We start from the raw sequence: 6,574 nt of genomic DNA, 5'->3' as shown, positions 1-6,574 counted from the left end.
GGCCTCACAGCAGCACTGAGGGACGGAGGCTGAGACAGTGAAGCTCACCATAAATCCCCCAGCGAGCTTCCTTGGAAGAACAGGAATTCGAACCTGGCTCTCCCAGACTGACGCTCGAACCCAGGGCCCCCCAGACTTTTTGAGCCTGGCGGCATTCCACCACTCTGACACCAGGCGGAAGTCCTCCAGCCAGACGGCTGACAACTGGTGGTCCTCTCTGGGGACTTTCCCCCTCATTTGTGACCGAGCCTGGGGGTCCCACAGCCAAGAAGACACCGACACCCTTCAGATCCCAACACAGAAAGGATCCATGACCCTGTCGCCACACCCGTTGCACCCAGGAATGGCTAAACGCCCCCCCCCAGTTCTCAGACCCCGCAGAATCTGACTCCCTGCTCTGAGCAACAGCAGACGCCCACCCATGGAAGCAGAAGGCAGACAAAAGGAGGACGGGAAGACGATGGAAAGACACCCTGTGGGGCACATCTGCACAGCAGCTGGCCCTCCCTAGAGATCCAGGCGTGCTCCCAAAAAACAGGAACTAGCGTTCTGCCACCCACGCGCATCCCACGTTCCGGAGGCACCGCAGGGGGAGACCGGCAGCAGGCGAGGGGAGGGGGGGAGGGATGCACGTCCAGCTGCTGAAGCTGTAAATTGGACTGGGAAACAACCAAGGAGTAAACGGGCAACCCATGAGATGGGGGGGGGGACCTGAGATACTGGCAGCACTGGGGGGGGCCAGGTTCAGTGGCAGAAGTCCTTCTTGGACTGAGGAAGGTCCCTGGTTCAAAGTTCCCAGCGTCTCCAGTTTAGTGGACCAGACAGCAGGCGGCATGATGGGGCTCAGTGGAAGAACCTCTGCTTGGCAAGCAGAAGGTCCCCGGTTCAATCCCCGGCATCTCCAACGAAATGGTGATGCGAAGAACCTCTGCCCCTGAGGCCCTGGAGACCAGCTGCTGGTCTGAGTAGACAGTCCTGACCTTGACAGGTGAAGGGTCTGAATCAGTAGAAGGCAGCTTCATCAATGTCCATGTGTGAACATCGCTTGGGCAACATACCACCCTTCCACACAGAAGGCCCCGGAGACAAGGGCGGCTGCCAGTCGGAGCTGGGAATGCTGGACCAAGAGCAGCTCCAGAATTGTTCACCTGGAGGACTAAGGGGTGTCAGGAAAGGCAGGCAGATGTGGCACATTTTTCGTAGAGGCTCCTCACCTTGGGTGAGGACATCACAAAATCTCCTGTCCTTCTATCACTCTGAAAATGTTGCAAAATGGAGCTGTTACAGATGCTGTTTTGATTAAGGTGCACATGAAGCTGCCTTCTACAGAATCAGACCCTGGATCCAGATAGGATTGAACCCACGACCTTCTACATGTCAAGCAGAGGCTCTTCCACTGAGTTACGGCCCTTCTCCATGACTCTCCAGGGTCCCACACAAAGGTCTTTCCCATCACCTACCTCCTGGTCCTTTTGACAGGAAATGTCGGGGATTGAACCTGCGACCTTCTGCATGCCACACAGATGCTTCACCACTGAGCCAGAACACCTCCTGTAATAGGTTCACATAACAATGGAAGGTCAGGATAGTTTCATAAAGAGAGCTGTGGTGAAGGCCACTGTGTATGGGTCGGACACAACTTCACACCTAACAACAACAACAATATACAGTCCCAGTTTTACAGCCTTGCCTTCTTTTTCTGATTTTTCCAGCCCCTTCATCTCCTGACATATTACGTTTGATACTTTTTTGCACCGTCTCTTGTCCTTGTGATCCTAGTCCTACTGCATTGTTTCTGCCATGGAAGTTTCCTGGGTGACTTTGGGTCATAGAATCATAGAATAATAGAGTTGGAAGGGACCTCTTGGGTCATCTAGTCCAACCCCCTGCACTATGCAGGGCACTCACAACCCTCTCACTCACCCACTGTCACCTGCCACCCCCTTGAACCTTAACAGAATCAGCCGCTCTGTCAGATGGCTCTCCAACCTCTGTTTAAAAATCTCCAAAGATGGAGAACCCACCACCTCCTGAGGAAACCTGTTCCACTGAGAAACCGCTCTGACTGTCAGGAACTTCTTCCAGATGTTTAGACGGAATTTCTTTTGAAATTTGGTCACATGTCACATGCTGTCAGACTCACCTGCTTCGCAATGTTGTTGTGTGAATAAAACAGAGGTGGGGAGAACACTGTGGAATACTTTGAGTCCCCGGTAGGGAGAAAGGCAAGGAATCAATAACATTTTAAAATAGAGGCAGCAAAGAAGGTGTGTGTGTGTGTGTGTTTGTGCAACAGACCCCTTTGGAATTGCAAATCACTGCAAAAGAACAAAGTTTCAGTCCAGGGCCACCTTTAAAATTAACATTTAATTCTGGGCATCACCTTTCATCTGCATGCACACTTGTTTTGATCTAGTCATAATCTGCTCCACTTAATATTTCTGGTAAGACCTTAAAGGAGGAGCACGTCTCAGGGCTTAAGCGCTTAACACCCACTCAGGGCAGCTGTCCCACTCCTGAGCGCCTCCTCCTCCAACCAGCTTGCCTGTCTGACCAGCACCCAACCAATCGCCTTCCATCCCCCACCCCTGACTCCTCCCCCTCTTTCCACTTCCCTCCGAGGCTCGGAGGCTGCAGATCCCTGCTGCCTGAGAGCTGCCTCTGTTGGTGAGTTCCCTAAGAGCTGCCTGCAGCCTTTCCAGGTCCTGGCGGGAGGGGAAGGCCATCCGCAGAGTTCTTCCATCCCACCCCCCTAATCTAGCGCCTGCTGTATTCCTGAATGCAATAGGCTTTGTCCCTAGTATAATGTAATACATATATATAAACAATGAAAGAAACTTTTCTTTCACGCAGAGTTTGAGAGCAGTGGCACCTTTATAACCCACAGAGTTTTATTCAAGGCATCCGCTTTCATGTGCAAGAACGCTTCTTCAGATAGATTCAGGTGGATCACCGCCATGGTCTGAAGCAGCAGGACAGAGTTTGAGTGCAGTGGCTCCTTTGAGACAAGCAAAAGTCTTATTCTGGCTCTTATAAGCTTTCACGTGCTTCAGATCTCAGCAAGATCTGTGACGCTCTCAGTGTGGGGGAAACTCTGTTGAAGGAGATACCACACAAAAATTCACCCCGTGTCCCAAGATGATTTAGAGCACAAGCGTGCTAATAACCCTGAGAAGCATTCATCCCTTGCAAAAGGACATGGGAGGGAGAGAAATTAAAAACATTACGCCCAAGGTCAAATAAAAGAGACGTTCTGTTATTCTAATCTCTCCGTTCCTAAAATCACTCCCCATTTTGAGGGCATTATTTTCCCATTTGGAAGAACACACCGGCTGCCCCAGCTCGGGGCGGGGCCGTGACTCAGGGGTAGAACATCTGCTCAGCATGCAAGTGGCAGGATCAAACCCCGGTATCTCCATCGAAAAAGGACCAGGCAACAGGAGATGGGAAAGACTTCAAACCAGAGACCGTGGAGAGATGATCCCAGCCTAAGTGGACAATAATGACCTTGAAGAACCAAGGGTCTGATTTAGCACAGCTTAGTTTTCGATGTGTTTGGGGAGAGACTGTGGCTCAGGGGAAGGGCCTCTGCTTGGCACGCAGAAGGTCCCAGGTTCAATCCCAGGCAGCAACTCCAGTTAGAAGGTCCAGGCAGGAGGGGATGCGGAAGACCTCTGCCTGAGACCCTGAAGAGCAGCTGCCGGTCTGAGCAGACAATACTGAGCTTGATGGGCCGAAAGTCTGACTCTATATAAGGCAGTTTCATGTGTCGTTTCAGGACACGGAAGATCTAAGAACCGCAGCCTGAATTTGCTTGTTTTGCTCTTTTCCCTTTTGGCCTCCATTTCCTTTCATGCGTGTCTGCCACACGGTTGGTGAATCCAGAATCATAAAGCCCTTCAGCAGCAACAGCAGGAGGGTGCATAAACAAACACGCCAGAGAAATACTGAGAAAAGAAAGGCGTCTTAAATGGGGCTGAAGGGCAGTCAGTTCAGGAGGGACAGAAGGAAATTCTTCCTTACACGATGAGTGGTTAAAATGGGGACTTCGCTGTCAGAGAACGTAAGGAGGGTCACTGGAATAAACAGCTGTAAAAAGGGATTAAACAGATTCATGAGGGGCTGGTCTATCAGGGGATACTAGCTACAGTGACGGAGTGGAACCCCCATGTCCAGAGGCACTCAACCTCTGAATGCCACTGCCAGGAGGACACATCTCTATTCGAAATTATCACCCCACTGGAGGAACTGGCTGGCCACTGTGTGAGACAGGAGGCTGGACTAAGTGGGCCTTCACTGGGCTGATCCAGCAGGGCTCTTCTGATGTTCTTATGAAGGCCTTGGCCTCTGTTAATGCCCCTCCGGAGGAACTGGCTGGCCCCTGGGTGAGACAGGAGGCTGGACTAGGTGGACCACTAGCCAGATCCAACAGGGCTCTCCTGATGTTCTTACATTCCTGTTCTTTAACACACAGTTTTCACTCCAACCTCCTGATGCTTTTTACAAGGCAGAATCCAGCTGATCCCCAGTGTGCTGCCCCCAGAATATCCGTGCCAGGATCCTAGAGAGCTGCAGAGACACTCCCAGATTGCCCATTCTGACCCTCACGTTCCTCCCCTGAGAGACAAGGCAGAGATGCCCAGCAGACGGATCAACCTGAGTGCTAAATATGGGACTCTAATCGGCTCCACACAATTCTATCTTGAGACCAGCAGAAGGACAACGAGCCGCTTAAAAGCCCAGCCAGGGCAGTGTCCCATTTTACCATTTAAATTAATTCATTTGTGCCCCACCTTTTTCCGCAGCGAGGACTCAGTGCCTTATGTCATTGCCCTCTCCTGTGTTTTGCCTGCACAACAACCCAGCGAGGTGGATTAGGTTGAAGGAGTGCGGCTGGCCCAGGATCACCCATCCATGGCACAATTAGGGATTTGAATCCAGGCCTCACAGCACTCTTAACCACTGCACCACATTGCTCCATATGGCATAGCCTCAGCCGGGTGGCTAAAGGGCCCATCCAGAAAAAGGGGACAGAGGAAGGTAACCCTACTAAATATAGACCCAGAGAATGGAAGCTAAAGGGGTAAAAGCATCATAGCGAATGGAGTTTCCAAACACCACTCAGATTCAAAGCCAAGCGAAAAACCCTTCTGCACAGAAGTCCATCCCAAAAGCGAACAACCCTGACTTGCTAAAATCATTCCAGGTTCCAGCTGTATAGAAACAGTACAGTAAAATCCATTAGCAAAGTAGAATCATAGAATCCTAAAATCATAGAGTTGGAAGGGGCCACACAGGCCATCTAGTCCAACCCCCTGCTCAACGCAGGATCAGCCCTAAGCATCCTAAAGCATCCAAGAAAAGTGTGTATCCAACCTTTGCTTGAAGACTGCCAGTGTCCTTTTCTAGTACATTGAAAAGGAATTGAACAGGCATTTATTTAGTGTGTATGAAAGCGCTCATAGTCTCCTTCATGGCCGAGGGAAGCTTAGAGGGAGACGCCTAACCTGAAATATGGCTAAATCCCAGACTTTCATTTCCTATGTTTTTATTTTATTTTATTGCATGCCACTGCTCTTGGACTGGCCACAAGTCTCAGGCTGCTTTCTCGCATGGGCCCCTTCCGGGATTTGGGAGTAGAGCAGACAGGTCACTCCTGGCCACCAGATTACAAAATCCAGGTAGGGAAACCCACAAAGACTTAGGGTTGAGCCTAGGGGAAGACAGGAACCTCAGGGGGTACAGTGCTGTAGAGCAGGGGTAGTCCACCTGTGGTCCTCCAGATGTCCATGGACTACAATTCCCATGAGCCCCTGCCAGCAAACGCTGGCAGGGGCTCATGGGAATTGTAGTCCATGGACATCTGGAGGACCACAGGTGGACTACCCCTGCTGTAGAGGGCCCCCTCCAAAGCACCCTTTTTCCCCATGGAAACTGATCTCTGTACCCTTGGAGATGAGCTGGAATTTCAGGGGATCCCCAGGCCCCACCTGGAGGCTGGCATCCCTCCTATTTAGAGCTGTCAACGTTTTTAGAAATGAGAGAAAGCCCTTTGAGCTGGACACAGGAACAAAGAGCTTGCCCCCCGCCCCCAGTCAATAAAGTTTTAGATCCATATGATTGGCCCTGTCTGATCCCCTTAAAAGAACGTGCTCCACAGGAGGCCCAAACTCTTCATGGTTAGCAGCCGCTAGGGTTTTTTTTAAAAAGGGCAACTGCCAAAAGCCAAAAACCTTTTGTTGTTGTTGTTGTTCTGGTCTCTAATTTCGTGCCAAATTCCAGACGGCACAGGAAGGCCAAAAAAAAGCAAAGGCTCCGAGCGGCCAACAAATACAGAACGTTCGGGGACGCCTCAGAACTCTCCCACTGCCGTTGTAGCATCCTCTCCGTCCTGAATAAATTATTCTGAGCACAGCATGGATAACGTCCCTGGACATTCCTGGGGAGGGGGCTGCATAACGCAGCCCCGTGGCTGGGAGGGCCCCGCGTCCTCCTGCTAATCCTCCCCCCCAGACCCCAATTCTGCCTCCCTTTGGTAACACCACGGTCTGTTCCCATGAGAACAGGCAGGACG

General features: G+C 51.3%; 1 protein-coding gene across 3 annotated transcripts in view; it reads right to left on the bottom strand.

Annotated features, from left to right (window-relative positions):
• Positions 1-6,574, bottom strand: part of TNK2 (tyrosine kinase non receptor 2) — an 89,973-nt gene that overhangs the window by 80,428 nt on the left and 2,971 nt on the right. Inside the window, exon 2 of one of the 3 annotated variants that reach the window (XR_013233366.1) lies at positions 1,461-1,551. The exons of the other annotated variants lie outside the window; for them this stretch is intronic. The gene's annotated coding sequence lies outside the window, so the exon portion shown is untranslated. The remainder of the gene's footprint in view (positions 1-1,460; positions 1,552-6,574) is intronic. 3 annotated transcript variants of the gene reach the window in all.

This window comes from Paroedura picta, chromosome 8 (genome assembly GCF_049243985.1).
Source record: "Paroedura picta isolate Pp20150507F chromosome 8, Ppicta_v3.0, whole genome shotgun sequence".
NCBI lineage: Eukaryota > Metazoa > Chordata > Lepidosauria > Squamata > Gekkonidae > Paroedura > Paroedura picta.
Note: the sequence above shows the minus strand (reverse complement) of the source record. Positions and strands in the feature narration are given on the sequence as shown.